The sequence below is a fragment of the Rissa tridactyla genome, chromosome Z (assembly GCF_028500815.1).
Source record: "Rissa tridactyla isolate bRisTri1 chromosome Z, bRisTri1.patW.cur.20221130, whole genome shotgun sequence".
In the NCBI taxonomy this organism is placed as follows: Eukaryota; Metazoa; Chordata; class Aves; order Charadriiformes; family Laridae; genus Rissa; species Rissa tridactyla.
Window position 1 is genome coordinate 28,743,803 of NC_071497.1, and position 25,914 is coordinate 28,769,716.

Consider the following 25,914-nt stretch of genomic DNA (forward strand, 5'->3'; position numbering starts at 1 on the left):
TGCAGTCACAGGCATTTTAAACATAGAATTGTCTGACACATATTTTATATGTCTGGGTGCAGGGAGTTACAATGACTTTATAATTTCCAACAGGAACTGTAACATCTCAAAACTATAAGTATTTTGAGTATTTCGAACAAACACTGCACAGGGACAGTGAATTTCTTGCTCTCCATTGTGTCAATACTCACTGTATGCCTGACCACAGGAGAAAAAGGCACACAGAGGTTACAGGAACATTTCTTAATAAAAGGAAAGACAGATTGGTTTGCAAAAACTGCTTCTTTAGGCATTCGCAGTCTTATAGCAAACACTCATTCACAGCATCACCCATTACACAAATGGGTTTAGGGTAAAGCTGATGAAGAAAGTCACTTCTTTAATCAGCCTGAGATTTCACTGGTAACTTCTTTATTATATTAGTATTAAAAAACTACTATACCCCATGCTGAAAACATAACTGTAATCCAAATTCCACATTGATACATACATTCATTTACATATGCACTCCCATTTCCAATACTTTCTGTTTGTTTATTTCCATGGTGACCTCTAATTGAAAAAGAATGACCATTTCAAGTGAATTAATGTATACTATTTAAACTTCTTATTCCATATTTACCCAAGGTAACTCAAGTGCTCCTTACCAGTAACACCAAACAGTGATAACAAATCATTAACCTGGGTCCTGTAAGAACTCAACATAGTAGGACCTGAGGAGTAATACTCAGAAGGAACATCTCACCAGACACAATTCATGCCTAAAGAGTTTTCTTTACTGGTTGGGTCTTCTTACTACTTCTGCATTCCCATTCTTTCCAGCTTCAGTTGATCTGGTGATCAATAGCGACTGCCTCCAGCTGCCCCTTGTTGTTTCTCTCTATTGGAACAATTTCCATCAAGATGATTCTAGTAAACTTTCGAATACTACTTTAGTAAGTTTCTTGGGTTTTGTGTCATGAAATACATGGGCATTCATTTCCAATTATGAGCTCAGCATTAGGATTAGGAAGAAGCTTATGATATGAAAATACATAGACTCTGGAGTACACTAGGAGCTGTTGCAGAGGATGTATGGCAGCTGCTTGAGGTTTTCATCCTGTAGAGGCTTTACCCACTATGCCAAAACTCAGTTGTTGCAACAACATGAGAATTGTCCTCCCTTTATATTTCTTCTGTTTCCCTTCTCACCTAACTCATTCTTCTCTTTCAGTTACCACACATACAGTACAGGGGGGAAAAAACATAAAAAAAAGAATGGGGAAGGAAAGGAGGGAAGGGAAATTCTAAGCCATACATTTTTTACTAAAAAGCTGAAGAAAATTGGTTAAAATGAAAATGTTCTATAAAAGATGTTCCAAACTTCACCTTAAGCTGACTTTTTTGACAACCAGTTAAACTTTGTAGGAAAGTGTTAGTAGAATTTGCTGTTTCCCTTGACAGCAATTCCTTGAAAGTAAAGAATAGGTGTTCATCTCTTTTCCTGGAGAATGCCTCCCAAAATTGTCTTCCCATATGTATTAGGTAAAAAAAATTGGACATCAGTGTCTCTTCATTGCAATCCCTAACAAGCCAGGATCAAGACCAAGGTCTTGTGTATTTAGTCTTACTTAGAGGTAGATGCCTTCCATATCTTTCTGCAAACCCAGTCCTCAAGATAATTTACAGAATCAATGTTGAATAATGCCCACCTAGACTAGAAGTGTACTTATGTACTAGACTGGCATTCTGAAACACTTCTCAGAGAATATAATCTTGACAAGAGATTGTCAAGACATAACTTGAAGGTTATCTTTATACAGACACAATGGAACTGCAGAGTACAAAATATAGGTTGTTAATAATGCAAGAATGTAACTGAAAATTAATTAGTATACACTTTACATACATGTTTCCTATAAAAATATTCTCCTCAGAATGGAATGTTTATCTTTCTGTTCAGTCAGTGGGCAAGTGACAGTATATTGTGGTTTATTCGGACAGGTAAGTAAAGGCAAACTGTTGCTTTTACTTTATATTCATTTATTCATTCTTTATTAGCATATCTACAGTACGTGTCAAAAGTAATAAGCTGTCTTAGCTAAATTTTAGATGTAGGATTTTTATTACTTCTATATAATCATAATAATAATAACAACAACAACCACAACCACAACAACAACAACAAGAAATTTAAATTTCCAGCTTTTTAACTAGAATTCTTATTTTGAAGAAAGTATTTCTTTCACCTGAGGACAAGCATTTGTACCATAAGAATTAAGGAGACCACTTAAAAAAACTAGGTCAGTCCCAGAAGAAATATTTTTTTAACATAGGTCTTCTACATACTGACTAGTCTACATCCCTAATGTTGAAAACAGCTGTAAAGAAACAGTTAGATGTGGAAGACCTAAAACTTGTAGTACACAGCAGTTATGTCACATTTAATTTAAAAACAACTCCACAATTATTTTGAATTCATGTAATGATTCTGTATGGGGATATAGGGTAAGGAACATGAAAAACATGATTTGGGATTCAAAGACAAAGCATATCATGTCACATTCTCCAGGCGTGTCTTTTTTCTGCCTGCAAATTACATCTCAATAAAAGAATTTTCTGTATTTGTCTAGAATTTATATTCATTGTGTGCAGCACTTTCAATGAAGTGTCCCTGATGCTCACTATGCATACCTGGGCATAAGTACCTGCTCCTTAATCATTGATGAAACCTGCTGTACAAATTTAAATACTGTAGAAGTTTTCAGAGCTCTTTATGTCATCAAAATTAGTCCTTTGAAAAGGAAAATGGCAATTTATCACCATTATTATTTCTATTTAGATTCTAGGTTCATTAGGTAGATACTTTTTCATACATAGTGTCTATCAAGCTGCCACCAATACCTTCACTGGCAAGTAATGCAAATAACAACAAGCGTTATTCCTTATTTGAGAACAAAGAAGATCAAACTCCCTTTTCACAAGGAGTCGCATGGAAAAGACAAGTGGTAACAGGTACAAGTTACTCCTGGGGAGATTCCAATTGGATACAAGAGGAAAATTTTTCACATGAGAGCAATCAGCCATTGGAATGATCTCCCCAGGGAAGTGGTGGATTCCCCAACATTGGACGCTTTTAAGATTCATCTGGAAAGGGTGCTAAGCCATCTTGTCTAGACTGCGCTTTTGCCAAGAAAGGTTCAACCAGATGATCCTTGGGGCCCCTTCCAACCTGATATTCTAGGATTCTATGATTGGAAATTGCTTTACAGGTGACTGAAAAGAAATCTGAGTTCCTAACTTCTTGCAGACAGAGCAGAAGGAAAGATTCGTAACTATCAAATCCAATATTAAATGTGTTTTGTCTCTTGCCACTGTAACATTGTCAACAGATTGTTATTTTCCATTGTATTCATTATGAGTTAGCATAACTCTTTGCATTATGAAAAAAGACAAATTTGTATTGTGTTCAAATGTCACATGTCCAGCCCTGACCTGATTGGTGCAGCATAGTCTATTTTTTTATTAGTTTTTAAACTTGTGTAACTTCTGTGCCAGGAGGAGACTGGTAGCAACGAAGATCACATTCAATTCAAGGGTCTCTCTGCAAAAAACGCTAGATCAAAGCTCTCCACCATGTTTATCATAAACGGATTTAACTTTCCCCACTGGATAACATAATTTTCTAATGCTCAAAATTCTAATTTCGCCCACTCGCTAACATGAGTGAAAAGGTCAACAAATAATATTTATATTTAAGGGAGAAGAGAAAAATTAATAAGATAGATAAATGAGGTTACAGTCACTCTTTCCTGATGCATAGCTAAAACAACCTAAATTCTGTTCCTCTAAGCATGTGGCTATGAGATCAATGGATTGCTTCCTCCATTCTGCAGTAATCACCAATTATATTTAATGATTTGAAGCCTCAGTGGGTAAAAAGTCTGATTTAGGCTGAGGCGACCAAATGATATGACATGCTTTTGTTAGCTGTTCTCCTGATGGTCTTACTCCACTAGCCCCTCTGGCTAATGCTCTCAGCCCTGCTCTGTTTTTTCCCTTATTGTGCCTTTTGGAGAAGTATAGATCATGCTGAGAACATGTCCTTTAGCTCATAGGAAGGCTTTTATGTGTTTCTTCTCTCTTACACACCTCACAAGAAAATAACTTTTTTTTTTTTCCTTTGGGTTCTAACCTGCAAGGTATTGCCTTAAATTAGGGTGACCTCTTATCCCAGGCACATTTACGCAGAGTTAGTTGGTCTGGACTTCTGTACATTGTCAGAACTATGTTTCATTTTTTGATATAGCTTCACTTTTAGAAACAAAGCCCAAGCATTAAAAACACTCCTATTTCAGCCATGGCAGTTTTGGGGGGTTTTGTGTGTCTCATCTTCAGCATAGGTCAATAGAGCTCCTCTCCTTTCTCCTGCTTCCCTGCTTTTCAGAGCATTTCTGGAGAGTGTTAGTAGGTGAATATTCATACATGCTGCTTTTTTAACGTTCTTTCTGGGAATATTGCACAAGCAAATTTCAAAGGGGAGAAGATTCAGAAAAGTAAGATTGAAAAAAATGTATGCAAAGATGGTGAAGTCACTGAAAAAAATGTAAATTTTCTCTGACTTGTGTTGCAACTCAAGGACATACTGAAAGCTATTAGGTTCTCTGTTAGCGATTACTTTCCTCGCAGCTACTTAATTGAACTTACCTCTCTTCTGGGATGCTGTAGAAGATGTAAAAAGAGAAAAACCTAATGAAATATATCCTTCCCATGCAAGATAAGTTAGCAGATGGAAAATGTATGACTAGGAAAAAGACTGTGTTCTCATCTACCATAACATTTACTTTGAAAGAGGTATATTGATTTCCTACTTCCCATGGAGAGAACCAAACCTTTTTTGAACCCAGAGAAAAGAATACCTCCTGTCTCTTCACATTTTAGAAGTTCACTAGCAAAAGAGAAAATAGATTCGTTTGTTTACTTATCACAAAGGTGGATCACTAGGTAAATAAGGAATTTCAGCCCAGCCCTAGAGAAAGGGTTGTTGCTTAGCAGTTTTCCCATTACCAGCAGTATTGTGGGGTAAATATAGCAAATAAATCCAGAATGCTACTGCATAATGACGTTTATACCTAAATGTATCTCATCTCTTTGAAATTAAAACAATTATGTTTTCCTATCTTTTATCAGCTGTGATTCTATGATTTGTTCAGAGTGTATGTTCCTCCAGGCAGGAGCTGTGTCACTGTATGGATGTGTACAACAATTAGCATAATATGGATCAAGTGTATGTTAAAACTAATAGGTCTTAAAACAAAATAATAATTACTCCTTAATTTAGTCTTTGGAATAGTAAATGTATGGTGTCTTGGGTAACACTGTTATACCATTCATAAGAATATACTCAACTGCAACACCAGGAGAACTCCTATACCTATACAGACAAAAAATATAGGTTAAAATTTTCATTATATTTTTTACAATTTTTTTTCACTTTTAGCAAAATTAACTGTTGTGGAAGCATGAGAACTCATGGATATTTTTTGATAAGTTCAGACTGATTTATCAGTGTAATTATTGGTGGTTTTAGCATAGTTAGATAGGGTGCATCATTCGACATTTTGAAGAAGATACTGTTGTGGTTTCCTTTGTTGCATCATCAGAAAAATGGCAGGGAGTTGTCTTTCACTTCTTTCTCCTTTGCTAAAGAAATGCTTCTTCTGAGGACCTTCACATGTTCAAATCTTAATCTTTATCTCAAATAAGAATGGAGAAAACACAAGGACTGATTTTTTTCCCCTTTCACATGAAGCCTAAACGCTCATCAGGCTACGCCAGAGGATAATCTTTGTGGGAATCTGACACTGCGTAAGGTCTAAGGCTCATTGTCATTCCATGTGTTTTCACCATTTTAAATACAAAGATTATCCTTGTATTTAACAAAGATATCTAACAGCCAACAGGGCTGTTCAGAAGTGGTTCACTGTGACATCCAATAGATGAATACACTATGGAAAATTTTTTTTGGTGTGGCTGCTTTGACTTTAAATGAGTTACAAGGAGAAACATGGCCCCAAAACGAATGTGCACATGGATGTGCATTTAGAGAGGGGAAAAATGTTATTTGAATATTGGATACATTATTACTGTTAATATTTTGGTTGTTTTGACTATTTATTGAAAGATTAAGGTTCAGGAAGATTTTGTTTTAAACAATTAATTATCGAAATAGAATGAATGTAATTATTTATGGTTTTTTGTTTAAAACTTTAATTTCTTAAACTTCAACCTACTACTCAGTAGCACCATAAATTTATGTTCTTTTAACAGTGTTCTCTCTTGCAATGATTGAGATGGTGCATCTAAATGCTAACAGAGATATGGTGTTTCTCCATGAAATTACCTGACATGATATGTCTCCAGGAATCAGGAAGCTCCAACTCTAGAGCCACATAGCCCAAAGATGGAGTTCAGGGTTGAAGCCAAACATCCTTAGGATGTGGTAGGAAAGTTTTCAGAGACAAAACTACAAAATTAAAGAAAAAGCTATTTTCAAGTGTGCATGTTTGCAAAAGAAATATAAGTGCATTTTTCCAGCTAATAAATAGTAAGGAAAATTCCAAAATACAGTGGCTAAGTACCTACTTCATCATACAGCAACCTGAAGAAGGACGGCTTGTGAGGGACCTATGCTGGAGTCCTTCTGTTCCTGAAGGACTGCACCCTGTGGAAAGGACCCACACTGGAGCAGTTCATGAAGGACTGTACGTCCTGCGTGGGACCCCATGCTGGAGCAGGAGAAGAGAGTGAGGAGGAAGGAGCAACAGAGACAAAGCGTTACGGACTGACCACAGCCCCCATTCACCAGCCACCTGTGCCACTCAGGGGGAAAAGGAAAAAGAGTTGCGAGTGAAGTTAAGCCTGGGAAAACGCGGTGGGGACAGGGGGATGTGTGTGTGTAAGGTGTTTTTAGTTTTGTTCCTATTTCTCACTACCCTTCTCACTTACAATTAATTGGCAATGAATTAAACTAATTGACAGGGGTTGGTGAGTGATCTCCCTGTCCTTACCTCAACACATGAGTCTTTCGTCATACTTTCTCCCCCCTGTCCTGTTGATGGAGAGGGAGTGGTAGAGTGGCTTGGTAGGCACCTGATGGCCACCAACACCCAAACTAAATCTATTGCAGTAATTGTTTTCATGATTTGATACATAAATAGCTTCTGTACTATGATTTTGATATACTTCATAGTTTATGGTTTACTTATCAAGTATTTACACATTCATTTCAAGAATTTTAGCTTAACTTCAGAGATTTAATTTTGTAGAAAGCTTCTATTTCAAAAACACTACAGTATGTGTCTTGGATTAATTCATTAAGAAAAAATATCTGGGATCCATGGAATCCATTCAAACATGGTCAATAGATTTCAGTTTCTTACATCTCTTCTCCTGAATACTCAAGTTTGAAAGACCCAGCTGCAAATTAGCTGCCTGATTGTAGACTCTTGTTTACACTCTATCAAAAAGTGTAAATTCAGTAGCATCAGCAGCTGCTTAAATGTGTGTTAGACAAAAAGAAGAAAATTCACACTCCTAAATGTTCCACACTTAATGTTCCATGTGGAGAAAGCCATAAAGGGCATAAAAATCCGCTTTTCCTCAACAGAAGTGTGACAGCCAGGAATCAGAGTTCAGTTTATACAGCTGTTTAACCACTATGATTGTAATAAGTATTTACTTTTAAAAATGTCTTTTTTGTTTCCCCAACCACTCTTATACACTTATAGTGTATAGTGTATAAGTATACATATAGTTCTACTTCTTTCCCAGTTTAAGTACATATTCACTACTTTGACAAAGTCTAGAGAATTATTTCTAGCATGTAAGCATGAAAACCCAATAATTACTATCATACAGCCAAATGCAAATACCAGCTGTCAATGAGAACATAATCAACTAATTTATAAAAAAGAATATGCTAATAGGAATTAATACGATGCTCTATAAAAAATCCCAGATCTTGGGGATGAAATATATGATGAAAATATTTTTTGTCTTAGATATGATAAAGGGCAGATCAGTGCTGTGAAGCTGTTGACCTTTAATAAGGCTGTAAAAAAAAGAACCCTGTGTATTAGTCAGCATCATAATCAAAAAGAAGAAATATTAAACCTTTTGCCACAGCTCAGCAAATTATTTAGAAAACGATATTTACAATAGCAAACACATTCAGCTCAAAGAACTTTGCTAAATTAAGGATTAAGTTTTTTAATGCCAGATAATATCCATCAGTAAGCAATGGTGAAGAATCCATCTTCCTGAAGATTTGCACATCAGCTCTAAGCCTTAGACTACATCCTTTTTGTCATAATGACAAGACTTGTGAATTCTACAGAAATTCAGCACATCCTCTGCTTTTAGGGACTAGATGTGTGCAGAATATGTTTTTGAGTGTCACCTACTTTAAAGAAAAAATATTGGAAGAGCAAGCCGTGCTTCACATCTGCTTGTCTTCCCTCTCTGCAAAGCTCAGCTGACTCTGGTTATAGGCCCCTTACGATACCAGAGAAAACTTATGTTTTTTCCAGAAAAGCAGATAATTCAACAGTAAAACAAAGTCGAGTTAGTTGAGTATGCTAGCCAGAAGAAAACCAGCATGCAAAGCGTTTTTATTTTTTTTAATTTATTTTAGCTAGCTGGCTTTCTGGAACAAGGCTCTTAGCTGAGGTTAGATTTTTGAATTTGGATATGATCAGTAGATGTTAGAGTCAGTAATAAAATGACATAGATTTTAGCACTATCTATTAAAATTCAGTTCCAGGTACGTGCAGTCCAAAGCTCAAAAAAACATACCTGTGTCCCACCCATAGCCAGCCTGGTGGCTCCTCAGCCTTTTAGCTCTTCCAGTTTGCTGTGGATGTATAACCTGGTGGGTGGGAGCACAGTTAAATCATCTTCATCATTCTGTCACTGGCTAATTTTGTGATGGGATCCTTAACTTTTCTCTACTTCGTTTTCTTCATCTTTACAGCAATATTTTCCGCATAGTTTTTTTGTGTATTAAAAAGTGCCTATACTTTGGCTTACATCTAAAATCTAAAAAAGTACCTCCCTCCTTGTGACATGCTAATACTTTTGCGATCAGTAGGATTGCGTTGACTTAAAGCCCCATGAATATAAAAAAAAGGCAAAGTGGTTCGGTTGTCCCCCATTAACTCTACAGTGTCTTAGGAACAATTTTTTCTGTAGATTCAAAGCATCCTGAATTTCATATGACGTATTACCTAATTTTCTCTCTTTCTGGCAAGATGGGCATTCAAGTAGGACTGACAGTAATGATCAGCAGGAATGATGACTGTGTGTGGTGTGGAGAAATTTTGCTATTATAGTGAGGATGATTTGATCCATAGCAAATGCTATTTCTGTTTGCTGTATCTGAGGTGCCACTAGATTCAGACTGTTAGATAAAAGCCATTTTCTGCTAAGGAAAACAAAAACTGACAACCAGAACAAGAAACATACAAAAACACTCCCCCAAATCCATAATTAATTTAATATTTCATGATGCTTAGGCACCTTGCTGTGGCAATTATAAATTATTCTGCAAGTAAGAAAGCTGGTTGCGTGTTTTTGCGCTAGACAAGGAAAGTGGAAGTCTTTTATCACACAGCACAGAAAAAAGAAAACTTTCCACAGTATTTCATCCCTATAGCAACAATTTATTAAGAAATTAAAATATTACTAATCCTTAGTTAAATTGGTCATCGGGCATTTAAATAGCAAATTTTATATTTTTTGCTTCAAACACTTAATTCAGACTAAAGAAAAAGATGGGCAAGGTCATTCACAGAATTTTTTAAAATGTCAGTTGTGTTTGTGTATTGCATTCATTTATTAAAATAGTCATCTAAGTTTATCTAAGAACAGTCATCTTCATTTATCTAAGATTTTCCTCTTCTGAAAATCTATGTAAAGTCAAATACATATCTTTGTCTTCCTGAAATGTGAGAAAGAATTACTTATCGAATTATCACTCCCTAGGAGTCACTGAATTCATGGTCATTCCTCATTTAAATGGTTTCTGTCTGCCTATGAGTTGCCTGACTTTAATAAGAAAAGGGACAGAGGTGTACTCGAAGCCATCTTGATATATAAGGCATTTTCCTAAAGCTGGAAGCCGTGAATAAAAATCATTTCTGTCTAAGGCAGGAATTAAAACCACTTGCCCGTCATTTTTCTCTCTCTCATACGATAAAAAGGCAAAACTACTTACCATGATAGGGTTTTTTAAGGTGAAAACCTTCAGGCAAAAACCTTCAGGCAAAAACCTTTGGGGATTTTTAAAGGTGAAAAACTTGTTTTTTTCTAAATAGCTACCTCTAAATGGCCACATAGTTACTAGTGTATCTGAGTATTCCTGTTGGATCAGGATCTGCTTGGGAGTGGGCACTGGCTATTCCCTCTGCCTGGATCTCAGAAGTCCAGTTATATATAAGACCATAGTTCACCTACTGAGGCATTTCAGTGCCCAGCCAGGAGCACCAGTGCACATCAAAACCCAAGGTTCCTTGTGAGCTTGCATGCTTACAGGGATACAGATATTTTGAATTACATTTTTTTACTTATGTACCTGTGACTCGCTCAAACCACATTCTAGTTTTTGCTGTCTCTTCCTGGATACAAGCCCAGGAAGCAAAGTCAACAGAGATTATATGAGACACAAAAAAATATCTTGTAACAGAGACAGTTCAGAAAAAGATAGAAATTAAACAGGACCAAAGGCAGATAGTAATTAATTTAATTCATTACGGAAATTTTGTGTACGTAAAAGAAAATAAAAAAAAAAACAGAAAAATTTTTTTTTTCCTTTTTAACAAACAATTCTTAGGAAATAATTTTCATTTTCTGGAACACACTGGTTATACTTAGGACTGTATTCTGGCCAATGAGGTGCTGAGCTAAATGATATTTCAGCAGGACCACTCTAAATCATCCACCAAAGGTCATGGGAGGCTGGGGAGGTCCCTGCTGACTGGAAGCGAGCCAACATTATTCCATTTTACAAGAGCATGAGGAAAGACCCAGGAAGCTACAGACCTGTTAGTCTAACCGCAGTTCCTGGAGAAAATTATGGAGAAGGTTGTACTGGGTGCTACTGAAAGGCATTTAAAGAATAATGCAATCATCAGGCACAGTCACCATGGGTTCACAAAGGGAAAGTCCTATTTAATTGATTTGATATCCCTAATGGATGAAGGGAAGGTGGCACATGTAGCTTTTCTGGATTTTAGTAAGGCTTTTGATAGTGTCCCTCTCAGCATCCTTCTGGACAAGTTGTCCAACTATGAGATGAGCAAGTACACAGTGCACTGGGTGATGAACTCGCTGAACTGCTCAAAGAGTTGTAGTGAATGGGGCCACATCTGGCTGTCAGACAGCCACCAGCGCTGTCCCTCAGGGCTCAGCTCTAGGGCCAGGTCTGTTCACTATTTTTATCAGTGATCTGGAGGCAAGACTTGAATGCAATATTAGTAACTTTGCTGTGATACTAAACTGGGAGGTGCAGTCAGCTGTCTTAAGGGACAAGAGGCCTTGCAAAGGGATCTAGATTTGTTGGAGCATTGAGCAGTGATCAATGGGATGAAATTTAACAAGTCCAAATGCCAGATTCGGCACTTGGGATGGAGTAACGCGGGACACAAGTATGAATTGGGAGAGGAGTGGCTGGAGAGCAGCCCTGCAGAAAGGGAATCTGCAGGTGCTGGTTGGCAGCAGGCTCAATAGGAGTCATCAGTGTGCCCTGGCGGCCATGAAGGCAAACCCCATCCTGGGGTGCATCAAACACGGTATGACCAGCTGGACAAAAGGGGTGATTGTCCTGATGTATTCAGCGTTGGCGCAGCCTCACCTTGAATAGTGTGTGCTGTTCTAGGCCCCACAATTTAAGAAGGATGTTCAGGTCCCTGAATGCATCCAGAGTAGGGCAACAGAGCTGGTGGAAGGGCTGTGAGGAGCGGCTCACTCCTGTGCAGAACAGCTAAGGACTCTGTGTTTGTTTAGGTTGGAGAAAAGGTGTCTGAGGGGCAACCTCATTGCTCTCTACAGCTCCCTGAGGAGGGGAAGTGGAGAGGGAGGTACTGAGCTCTTCTCCCTGATATCCATAGACAGGATGCATGGTAATGATTCAAAGCTGTGCCAAGGGGGGTTTAGATTGGACATTAAAAAGCATTTCTTTACCGACAGGGTGGTCAAACATTGGAACAGGCTTCCTAGAGAGGTGGTCGGTGCCCCAAGGCTATCAGCATTTAAGAGGCATTAGGACAATGCCCTTAATAACATGCTTTCACATTTGTTCAGCCCTGAAATGGTCAGACAGTTGGACTAGTTGATCGCTGCAGTTCCCTTACAATGGAAAATATTATAATACTGTAATATATTTTAATATATTCTAATATATCCTAATATTCTAATGAGGATTTTATCAGAAGCTGTAAACCAGGAGGAATTTAGCATTTTGCACAAATAAACAGGAATATAAGTTTAAATATGAGTTTCATTTTACTTATTTTTTCAAGGAAATTTCAAAGAAAAACTTAGGTTGCATCTGCTGAATCTCATTTGTATTTCACTTTGTTTCCATAGTCCTAATAAACTGTGAGAAGACTGGTTAGTTTTTCACCTCAGAAAATCAGTTCATTAATTAAAGGAAAAAAGAAAAGAAGCGTTGAGAAACAGGCAAATAGGGACCCACTTTAAGTCATATGAGTATCACATAAACCTGACACAAGCAGATTCACTGGGACAGAAAGGGGCAGAGAGTTAAACTCCTGCGTGATGACAGCAGTACAGGTGACACAGTAGAAGGCTGTGGTTAATGTGCACCTATTGTAGGGCAAAATGCATGGCTCTGCTTGTGCTTCTTTGTACAACTGAGAGAATTGCAACAGATAATTTTCAGCAGAACTTGGTTTAGAAAGAAAAATAAGGAAAAATCATTTTAATAAGCTCAATGTGTTATTACATTTTGTGTTTCAAAGTAAAGATTTTCAAGTCCATTTCATCTAACAAGTTTTTGAGACCCTTAACTTCACTTAACTTCATACATCTATATGGATTTTCACTGTCAATATTAAAGACTTTGAGCGCCATGTTGAAGCAGGAAGGGAGAACTGTTAAGGGATGGCCTAGACCCCTGGGTCAAGCACAGGTTAGGAAGTGTGGGGAGATGCAGGTAGGGTAAATGCCTACAGGCATACAAAGTGGGCTGCTAGTAACACCTCATTCTGGTGCCGCTAAATTCAGAGAATCACAGAATCACACAATGGCAGGGGTTGGAAGGGACCTTCAGAGATCATCTAGTCCAACCCCTCTACCAAAGCAGGTTCACCTAGAGCAGGTCGGACTGGAACAAAACCAGGCAGGTTTTGAATATCTCCGGAGAAGGAGACTCCACAACCTCCCTGGGCAGCCTATTCCAATGCTCTGTTACCCTCAAAGTAAAGAAGTTCACCTTACTTGCCTGTCAGAATTGGAGATCAAAATAAAGGTATTGCTCCAGGAATTGTTATCGTGTCAGGAGTGTGTCCAGTATTATAACAGCTTTTCTCTTCCTCTACTTTATATGTGCATCTTCAGGAGCTGATGAGAGTCTTGCTGCATATTCCGCATATGGCTTTCTCCTTTTCAGGCTTTCACCAGCACCAGGTAAGTGGAAAAGTGGGGCTAAAGGGATAGAAGCACCTTCTCCAGCTCCTAGGTGCAAATGTTGTCACATTTAGAAATCCCCACCTTGCCAGTTTCCATTTTCAGGAATCAGAAATGGGGACCTGACACTGTAATCCCAGGTCTTCGGTGTGTTCACTGTAAACTAGAGTATCATTATCTATCTCAATAGTCATAGAGACCCATTGGAACAATGCAATATCAAGCAACTAGAAAAAAGGTTACAGCCTTTTATTATTTTTCCAGCTCTGGGGCATAGCTCAGGGACGATGTGAAAAGCACTCCAGTCACTTTCCACAAATCATGTATATTGCCAGTTGCTGAGTCCAGGTACTCCTGAGATCCAGTGCTGGCAGCTTAGAGTATCAGTAGGTTTGTATGATAGCCATAATGGCATTTCTGAATGCAGTGTTGACATGAAGAACAAGTCTGATCCACTTCAGTTTAGGCTACACATTAGCATTAGTACAGTAAATGAGTACTGTACTAATGAGACACCACTGCCAATCTCTAGAGCAACTTTCATATTGATCCACTTTGCCACACATTCATTAAATCCGGAGGCACTAAAAGGGCATGGTCAGCATATGGACCCACATGTTTTATCTGTGGCAGAGAGCTTAACCATTCAGTTGGTGCATAATCTGGCACTCACATCCTTAAAATAATATTTCTAGCTTTATCATGTAGCAGTAACACCAATGAAGCAAAAAGGCTACTGACTGAAATTCACTGTGCCAGTAACTGGATTGATGTCTATAAGATGTCGAAGTTTTCTAGTTCTAGTATCGAGATTTAGAGTCTATACAGGTAAATGAAGCAGACTGTTCCCTCTTTCAATTTTAGTATGATGTGCCAATCTCTTTGAAAAACAAGTCATTAAGCAATGGGACATAACAGACATTGTGAAAATAGTAATGACATAATTATATCCTTAGGACATATATACAGACTGAAAATGTAATGAAGTATGTCTGATTTCTCTTGTCAGAAAGAGGGTAGAGGGGTGACTGTGATTAATTTGTACCACATTTTAACTCTACCCTCTTTGTTAGGTTATTTCTTGTAAAAGACATTTTTATTGTTGGAAATAAATAATATGGGGACAGGCAATTTATCAAGCTGCACAATTATTTCAGCTAAACTACAATATGTGATTATGGAGTGTTAACTCATAATTAGGTAATCTATGATGTGTCAACAAGTCAGGAGTCTTCCAGAGTTTAGATTATTTTTAATCATCACAGAAGAAATCTTGCATCTGGTACTGCAACTAACAGCACCAATTAACTTCTAAAGAAATACAGTGTGGGAAAAAGTCAGATACTGCACCTAACATTTTGTGGACCTGCCTTTCCTTCTGTCCATGGTTGCGTCTCTCTGTTTACTGCTGAGGAGAGTATGGAAGTCCTTGAATTCCACAGTCTTGTCTCTTATCAGATTTAATATTTTTTCTACCATTATCACAGCCTTAGGCTGTAATTTAGAAAAAAAAGAAAAGTTAAAATATCTAGCTATAAACAAACTTCCTGAAAGGGAGGTCCATACAGTCTTGATAACGTCTTTTCATCTTGGTTTTGTGGTATAGATTATTTTCAACTTACAACATCAAAAAGATAAATGAACAAAAGAGAACACTTGTGTTCTGTAGTATCACTAGCTTTGTATTATTCATAGGTTTCCTCTGATTCCCACGGAATACAGTTGTCATATTCCAACTAATTTTTGTTAATTATGTCTTTCTTACATATTGCCAGTTCTGTTTCGTGCTTAACATCCGTGATATGTGATATGGCTATTATGATACCAGCTGCCATCTGACTTGGGTAGATAAAATTCTGTACTTAAAATATGAGACAAAGCAGAATGAGTCATCAGCTATGAACTGAAATTATTATGAAAAGATTGGGTTTAAAAGTAGCTAACATATCAGAAACAAAATATTTAGCTCGTGAAAGGTGAGAAGCACTTTCAGAATTAGAAAATAACATGAAAGAAAAGCAAAGCCAAGAGATTTGCAGAAAAGAATACACAAAGGCATAGACAAGATATCATCATTATATCAAAGACATTATTAATAACACTCCTTCTGTGCCCTCCCATAAGATTTTATTTCTAATTAATCACTATGAATAAAAGCTTAAAAAAGGATCCTGACCCCTTTCTCAAGAAAAATAAACACAGTAGGCCTGTAAGTAATTGGAAAACAAGTCTTCAAATAATTAAATTATTTAGGACAGAGTGCTTTACTAACAATACTTGAGAAAGTGTGTCAATCTGTGATCTCTAACCTGATCCTCCTTGATCAAGGGAGCGTCTTCCTGACCCTAGGCTCTCTCTCTTACCTCCAGGATCTGGTGGTGGCCTTAGCAGTAAAGACTGAAGTACAGAAGGCATTCAGTAACTCCGCCTTCTCTGCATCCTCCATCAGCAGGGAACCTACCTCATTCAGCAGTGGGCCCACATTTTTCCTAGTCTTCCTTTTACTACTGATGTAGTAAAAGTACTTGAAGAAGCCCTTCTTGTTGTCCTTGACATCCCTTGTTAGATTTAATTCCAAGCGGGCCCTAGCCTTCCTTCTTGCATCCCTGCATACTCTGACAATGTTCCTATACTTCTCCCAAGTGGCCTATCCCTTTTTCCATATTCTGTAAACTTCCTTCTTTCATCTGTGTTTTTCCAGAAGCTCCTCACTCATCCATGCAAGTTTCCTACCTGCTTTGCCTGATTTCTTGCTCTAGGGATGCACCGATCTTGAGCTTGGAGGAAACGATGCATAAACATTAACCATCTCTCTTGCATCCCCCTTCCTTCTAGAGGCTTAGCCCATGGGATTCCTCTAAGGAGGTCTTTGAAGAGGCCAAAGCTACCTCTCCTGAAGTCCAGGGTTGTAATTCTGCTTTTGGACCTGCTTCTTCTATGCAGGATCCTGAACTTCACCGTCTCATGGTAACTGCAGCCAAGGCTACCCCCGACTCTCACATCCCCAACTAGTCCTTGTTTGTCACCACAAGGTCCAGCGGCACACCTGTCCTCATAGGTTCCTTCAGCACCTGTGTCAAAAAGTTATCATCAATGGTCTGCAGAAAGCTCCGGGACTGGGCATGCCTTCCAGCTGTGTTGCCTTCCAGCAAATGTCAGGGTGGTTGAAGTCCCCCATGAGAACCACAGCCATACACACCCTTGAGGTCGTTGGCCCTCTGGATCTCATCTTGGGAGTCAACTAAGGAATATTTGTCACAGCACTGGTTGCCCTGCCTTATTCTGCAGTTAGGTAGGTTAAGAAAAGTTGGGTAAGTTGGATAAGTCAGATAAGAAGGAGGAAGTGCACCTGAGAATAAGTGTGTGTATGTATGCAACACCATAGCATGTGAACGCTCTAACAGCAGCTCCTCCTTTAACATGAACCTCTAGGAAGCAATGGCTATCCCTATTCTTAGCAGAGCTACCACAAATTGTATCATTCCTACTGAACTTGCATTCCTGCTGAACTTGTGATACACATGTTATAAAGTTGTGTCCTGCCTTTTCACCTGGGCAAGGCATAATTTAGAAATTGTGTGGCTGTTTGTGTTTTTACTATAAAAAGTTTAATATCCCTGACTGATCCTCTCAGCAATTTCATTTATTCCCCTTGATTTTAATGTGTCCTCTCGTGCAATTTACATTACAATAAGATTCTACAGACGTAAATCTTTAAGGCTGCTATTTTTCTTCCACTACCCGTGTTGGGGAAGTTGTATTGTCCTTATTCAATGTATATTAATATCTAAAAAGTCATGCCCTTCCTAGATGGTGGACTCAGACAACTCATGTTAAGTGCTAAGATGCTCTATGAGGCAACTTGAACTTTGCAAGCAGCAGTTCAGTACTCTAACCTCCTTAGCAGTGCTGGCCTACAGAAGACCCTAGTCTGAGTCCAGGTCTCACATCTGGAAAAGTTTAGGCATTTGGCTATAGACTGCTCTTTCCAACCCCCTGTGAGCCACTGACATCAACAAAGCAGCCAGATCTACAGAAATCTGTTTTTCCAGTCTTGCCTATTGTACTTACACAGTTAATTCTCATTCCTCTGACCACGTTTGGTGGCGTATCAATGGCAGAAGGATCTTTTATACTTACTTTAACTCAGCTATATATATGAACTATTAGAAAGTATAAATATTTATTTAAATAGATCAGGTTCATGCTTGAAACTCATGTGAACGGCTGGGGTCAAATCAGCCAAAAATACAGTTAAAGGAAAACAAAGTAGACTTTTATATTTAAATGTCCGGTTGTAGACAATGAAAAAATTGTAAGAACAGTTTTTCTGGCTTCTTATGCTATGTTTTTCATAGCCTGCTATGATTGAATGGATCTCCTGTTCTTTCAAAGAAAGGTTCCTCTGAAGCATTGTTGAAGAATCTATAGATAACTACTATGTAGTTTAAGCTATAACAAGACCTGCAGAAAATGGTCTGGTTGAATATCTCTGGAATACTCAAATACATGCATAAATTTAGTTATATGAGTAATTCTAGTTCAATCACAGATATCACCTGTCTAAATTATTAATAATACAAAAGGTTACAAGATTTAATCTCAGAAAATGGAATTCTGAATATTTAATTCTGTTGTTAAATCAAAGCAGCTGTGGAAAATCTTTATGTACTTTGAAGTATTGTGAATAAAAAATGTACTTTAAGCTAGGCCTGTGAAATTTTGGGCTTCCAGTTTCTGGACAACAGCAGAGCTGTGAAAGACCTTTTGGAATGCAGAAGGGACAAAAGAGTTCTCCAATATCCTTTTTATTTAGATATTTAAAGTTTATTTATAAATAATATTTCTTCTGTTATTTTATTAGAGATATGTGACACCATGTTATCCTAATTTGACAGGAAACACAGGCTGTGTATTCTGTGTAACTTTTCATGCTGAATGGACAGATGGAGGTACCTGTCCCTACTACATAATTTCCCCCAAAGTGTTCATCATGTACAGGAGCTAAAGAAATGCTAACAATCAAGACTTAAATGTCTGATTAAAATCCTCTTCCAGAATCATTTTGGCTTTCCATCTCTTGACTCATTTGATGTCATTTCATTAAGACTCTATGTAGGCAAACATAGCCTAAATTGGTATTAAAAAAGAAAAATAAACAGAATTATTGGAAAATTAACGCTACCCATCAAGATCATTCCAGGCTATACATGAAAAAACCCAAAACAAAACAAAAAACAACCGACAAAAATACAATTAATCCTTAATAGACAACTTTTGGTAATATTTATTTAATGCTTTGTTTAAAATGCAGTTACAATATCTATAATACTGCATGAGACATGAATACCTTACTTGGAATGAAACAGAGTCTGTTAATTTACCTCTTCCATTTGTTCTGATTCTTTCTAATGCCTTTTACTCAAGAGGTTGAGGTCTCTTCAAGCAATCACCAATTTAAGTTAATGTTATTACTGAAATATATGTTTAGTGAGAGGTGAAGAAAAGGTGAATGTTTTCATTTAATGTAATTATTCTAGAATGGTGACATCTTTATCAAGAGTAATAGTACAAACCGAGGTAGATATATCTTGTTGATGAACTACAACAAAATAATTTCTTTCTAGAATAGAAACCTTAGTAAGCATGGCTAACAAACAGAATTTTATGTTTCTGTAGATAAACTAGAAATAATAAAAAAATACAGTGTTGAAAAAATGACGAATTTTGTCTTTTTTTTTTTCTCATATGGACAACTACATGCAAAGTTCAAATCACTGTAAACTTTTTGTTCACTTCTCCTTGGTGTAAAGAACAGCAGAACTATGAAGACCTGAAAGCATCAGGTCACCTGAGGAAGTACACATGGTTTGGGCTAGGCTTGTGCACCTTGTTTTTATGCCTTGGTCTTTATAGATATGTCTATACTAGTAAATCAAGTGATGTTTGGTGCTGTTTCCAGTACTGAAATGCAGCTGTCTATGAAGACATTGCCAGGTGTGATTTTGTTCCATGTCACATGGACTATGGCCAGACATGCTTCAGGACTCAGAGCACACTTGAGCTATCCCCAGGAATGCATCCAGCTTACCCTGGAGGATAAGGGGTGATAAACATCAATGGACATCCCTTTTCAGTCAGAGCTCATGCCTGAGAGTACTCCTAAGCATATTTAATTTACTAGCATGGGCACAGCCTTAGCATATCTACTGTAGTTAGTTTGGGAATGCCCCATGTGTTACATTCGCCTCTTGACTGATGCATAGCAATGTCGGTGAAAACTGGCCTCTGTTCAAAGACTGATAAGCAATAGACTGATAGGTAAAGCACAATTTTTGAATGGCTACATTGAATCCTGCTCGCTGGCAGGCACTTGTGGGTAAGCAGAAGTATTCTTAGGCTCTTAAAATGCAAACAACAGCGGCAGCACCTGGAAGCGAATTTCTTATTGTCTATCTTGTTTTTCCCTCTTTAAAATAAGCCATATTGTCAAGCTTATGCAGATAGACCTATTGCAGAGATATGTCAAAGCTATCACAGAGAAATGAAGAAAAGGCAGTGTGGGTTAGAACTAGGTAAGAGAGCTTTATGTTTCAAGCACTGAGATTTCAATACAGAAGAAATACCAGCATTTTTTAATTTTTCTTAAGCTTTTTGACCAATGCAATTGGAAAGAAAAGGAACGCAATAACAAAATGAGCACAAAAGGTGAGGTGTGGGCTACACAGAAGTATATCTTGCATGGGGTTTGCAAAAATTTAATTACATCAGTGAATCCTGAGATACGTAGCAGTAAAGATTGCAAGTTTAACTTGTACTTCAAAAGTAGAATCCAGGTACACAACTTCACATCCCTCCCTGAAGAAATCACACAGAATTAGACCACATGAGAAACTCATTGACACTTCTTTGCTTCAGATCTTTCTGGGAATTCTTCACCTCACTGCAAAATAAGTCACTATGCCTCTGTTCTTAGGAAAGAGCAGCACTTGACTCTCACTGAGGGCTGTTTTAAGTAGTTTCTTCTCTCTGAAATGAAGAGAGAAAACAAACTCAGAAGGCTGCTTGCCAGCCATGCTTAAAAACTCCCTTTCAGGCTGTCTGTGCTCTGGCATACCACATTTCTAGCTCCCGTTCTCATTTGTCTTCCAATCTCTCAGCTTCTTGCTATTGAAAAAGGAGGAAGCCTGCTTGCTCCAGGACTTTCCATTCAAAGGGACTGATTTCTTTAAGCTTCACCTGTATGTTTGAGTGCATCTTAATATTGGAATCCTCAACAGAAGTGAGTGCCTGAGACATTTTCTTCTCAGTGAAATGGTAAAAAATTGATAGGTCAGACACTAACCATTTCTCCTCAAACCACAGATAGAGAAATATGATAGAGTGCCGCAAGAGAGTGTGTGATGGGTTGACCCTGGCTGGACACCAGTTGTCCACCAAAGCCACTCTATCAGTCCCTCTCCTCAACTGGACAGGGGAGACAAAATATGACAAAAGGCTCTTGGGTAGAGATAAGGAGATCACTCAGCTCTTGCCATCACAGGCAAAAGGGACTCAACTTGGGGAAAATTAATTTAATTTATAACAAATCCAATCAGAGTAGGGTAATGAGGAATAAAAACTAAATCTTACAACAACTTCCCCCCCTGTGCCCTTCTTTCTGGGCTCAACTTCACGACTGATTTTCTTTACCTCCTCCCCCCAAGCAGCACAGGGGGCAGGGCACGGTGGTTGCGGTGAGTTCATCACAGGTTGTTTCTGCTGTTCCTTCCTCGTCATGGGGAGCACTCTTCACACTCTTCCCCAGCTGCAGCATAGGATCCCCCTCACTGGAGACAGTCCTCCATGAACTTCTCCAACGTGAGTTTTTCCATGGGGTGTAGTCCTTCAGGAATAGACTGCTCCAGCATGGGGCCCCTGAGGAGACAAAAGTCCTGCCAGCAAACCTTCTCCAGCGTGGGTTCCTCTCTCCATGGGGACACTGGTCCTGCCAGGAGCTTGCTCGAGTGTGGGTTTCCCATGGAGTCACGCCTCTTTCAGGCATCCACCTGCTCTGGCGTGGAGTCCTCCATGAGCTCCAGGTGGATATCTGCTCCACTGTGGATCCCCACAGGCTGCATGGGGACAGCCTGCCTCACCATGGTCTTCACCACGGGCTGCAGGGGAATCTGCCCCAGCTCCTGGAACCCCTCCTCCTCCTCCTTATTCATTGACCTTGGTGTCTGCAGAGTTGTTTCTCTCACATATGCTCACTCCTCTTTCTGGCTGCTGCCATGCTGGTTTTTTTTCCTTTTTTTTAATCTTCTTAAATATGTAGCCCAGAGGCGCAACCACAGTTGCTGGTGGACTTAGCCTTGGCCAGCAGTGGGTCCGTCTTGGACACAGGGGAACCTTCTAGCAACTTCTCACAGAAGCCATGCCTGTAGTTCCCCCGCTACCAAAACCTCGCCATGCAAACTCAATACAGGGCGTTAAACAGCACTGAGAATAAAAATTTTTCTTGTATAAATTTCATCAGTCCCCAAAGGCTCGTAAAATGGTTTTTGAAGCTGTTATGCTTTTAAAGGGATATAAAACATAATAGACTGTCCATTTATATTGCATCTTCTTCATGTGTTAGTTGGGCACAGAGCAAACGTTTACAAGGACACTAAAGAATAATTAATTCTGCATCATAAAAATGTTATCACAATATTTATTCCTTTAACTGATAAATATTTTACTATGCTTATCTCGGGAAGACAGTAACTAAATCTAAAGGAAAAATCACTGTGCCTTTTATAAGAAACTAATTAATGAAAGTTCTTAAATGAAAAATAGGGTAGAAAACAAAAGTTATGCCATTTTTCTCTTATTTTGTCCAAATATTTTGGTTGTATAGACACTGGCCGAATACAAATTAAAAATCCACATGCAACTGTTCAGTGAGCTCTATTCACAGATAGGATTCTATCAATGTCTTTCATTATTTTGGTCCATTTAGTCTAGTTATTGTTCCAGTGACATTAAAAAGACAATCCTGAAATTATCAAAGGGATATCATTCATTTCAAAACAACCAAAGATATTTATCCTAAAAGTTCAGAGTATCACTGATGGTCTCAAAAAGCTATGATTCCTGTTTCTATGAGACATGATTAGGTTTTTCTTTGCTGTAAAAAAATCATAGTCATGAGTTTACTATAAAAATCACCATAGCACTATGGTATTGAAGTTATCAAAGGTAATATGGGATCAACTTAATTGTGATTGTGAAACTCAGAGAAAACAGCAGATGAAAATGTCTTTCTGTAAGTATTTTCCAGAGTAGTCCCATAGTTAAAGAGTAAATATAAATGTGAAAATTCAACATTAATAATGGCATTTTCTTCTCTCTCTAAAATGAAGTTCAAATATCCAGAGAGAGAGAAATCAAGCCCAAGGACCACACTGTAGAAAATAAAGTATCCTTTGTAAAATGTAAAAACCAAAATAATAAAAAAAATGAATTCACAAGTGCATGTGTCTTTCATGATAAACTAGCTGTAAATTCCTCAAGCAGGTCACTGAATTCTGTAGAACTTTGACTCTCTATGTATCCTCAGGCTCTAAGAACTTTTATTCACTTAAAAATCTGCCTTGATCTTCTCTGGACTTTTAAGGGATTAGTAGCTGCTTCTAGGCAAGACAGCAAATAGAGATTTAATAAAGTGCTTTAAATGATTTTTAAGACGACAGAAGCGTCACCTGGTGGATACCTACACGTAGCATACAGAGGTGTTGTTTTATTTATTATCCTACTGCCTAAAAGTTTTATGCTTTCGTTTCTCTAACAGGCTATGCAAGGTGGGACAAGAGATAAATCTCTGGGATTATGTTACCGATGACGTCATGAGGAAACTGGACGACTGCCTAAAGTACTTGTGAGAGGGTGCAGTCCTTAGAGGACATGAGCCAAACACATTTGTAAATGGTTTATACCTATTCCTCAAGCTGGCTTCAAACTAAATGGTTTGTTTACTTGTTACAACACAACTAAAGAACAAAACTCTGAGGAAGCCATAGTGCTTCGAGTTCTGGCTAGCCTATATAACTGGTTCAGGGACATGGTAAAGCATGATAATCTGGGGCACTTTAAAAATACCTATATATTCAAGGAATGGGTCTGCTCTTAATTGCTGGCTGCAGCCTCAATACCCACTGAGCTTCCCTGTCCTAGGTCTGCAGAGCATCAGTGGAAATTACAGCACTGATCCATGAACCTGGTATGGGGTGGAGGGAGAACTCACCCACACTATACAGCTGCCAGGGGAAACGAGGAGAGCTACCAATCTAATTCGGTCATCTCAAGACTTTGAGATTGTGGAAGTTGCATGATTCTGTTACTTAAACTGAAGGGTCAGTTTTGCTCTTTAGCATAGAGTTGTTCTGATTTTAAACTTTACCAGAAACTTTAAAACAGAAATCAAATTGCCTACTAATCGCAAAATCGCCTTGTTAATTTTAATTAACAAGGTGACAAGAATATAACTCCAAACTTTCTAAATTAGGATCCCATCCATCTTTCTGCTCAGGAACTTCTACTGAAGGTAGCACTACTAGGAGTCTTATGGTACAGTGTCCACTCCAGAGGCAGACATTGTCTAAGTAAGCAGCAAACATTATTCCCCAGGAATACGTGCATGTTGCAACAAAGAAAGACCAGCAGATCTACTCTTTTTTTTTTTTCTTTTCTTTTCCTTCTTTGTTCTTTCTTTCTTTTTCTTTCATATAAAGAACAAAAATAAACATTAATCATTTATAATAAAAAAATAGACAAAATTACTTAGCAGGGAACACGGTCAGTAGGACTGACAGAAGGTTGGGAAGTCCACAGTGTATGTAAATTTGCTGTATTAAGTCTAGATTTCATAAATATCCCGTGCCCTTCCTTGAAGTCTAATGCTTACACTGGTGTTTTGTTGGAATCAGCTCTACATTACTTTAATTACAGTAATTCATCATTGGGAGAACTCACCAAACCCTGCCAAAAAAAAGAATTTATTGCCATTCATTTATTTCAATAGTGTAAATTAACCTTTGCACATAATTTTTTTTTTTTGTGCAAAATTTTCCAACTACTTTAAGCACTGCTAACTAATGTTGCTTTGTCCTTTCTCTTCAAAGCAAGCAAACAAACAAGATTCCAAATCACAAGTTTTTAAACCAGAGGTGCTTTTATTGGTAATTTATTGCTTCCATGGAAAATACAGGGTGAAGAACTCCATCTGATCATTTCTGAAGCAAATCCATAACTTCTCTGTAAGACATATCTTCCCATTAGAAGTCATTAAATCTAAATTTAAAGATTCCACTACATCTCTGGGTGATTCAGAGGATGGTTCCTACAGTGATTATTTTTTTTTAATATGTCCTTGGATAAAAATGTTCCAGCTCAGGGAACTGGACTTTTACTTCCTCGGAAACTAATTTATTCTCCGTATAAAACTCAGTAAACCTGGTAGCAGCAGCTACTAATTTGGGCACTCAGCCAGTGTCTACTTGTTAGCGGTGCAGGGGAAAAGAATTCCATATTGGTCATAGCTTCCTAATGATTTGCACTTGAAGTTCCTCTACATATCTGAGGATTTAACACATGTGTTTGCTCTAGATCATCTTTGTTTTGCAATTTTTCCATACTTCAAACAGAGATTTTTACCATTACAGAGTTTCTTGTTAGTTTATGCATTTAACTTGGTTCCTCTGTTATACAGACTTTTTCCTAGATCTAAGAAAGGACTGATTTACTGGGGAGAGAAACTTTTTGCGTGTTTGGTGTGGAGAGAGAAATTCTTTCTAACAGATACTTGAATATTGGCTAAAACATTATTACGCAACCCGTAAGCAAAGTTGCAATAGTTAATTAATGGTGATCTAATAACTAGAACTAATAACTGGTGATGTTGACCTCATCACTAGCCTAAGCAGGCGTATAATTTTGGTGCCTTAAAAGAAGGGTTGCACAGCTATATAAAGGTGAATTTAGGTGACAAATTAAAGCATACACTAAAAATATAGTAAATTAAGCTCTGACTCAAGAAATCTGAAACTTTTATTGATTTCATTGTGACAAGGACTTCACCAATGAGCTTGTTAGCTTTGTGTTTTTAACTTCCAGGGTTTGTTTATGGGTTTCTTTTCTTGTTGGCAGGTAATGTAATGTTTCTTTGAATTTTAAGATCCTCCTGATGGATTTAAGAGGCTATGTGTA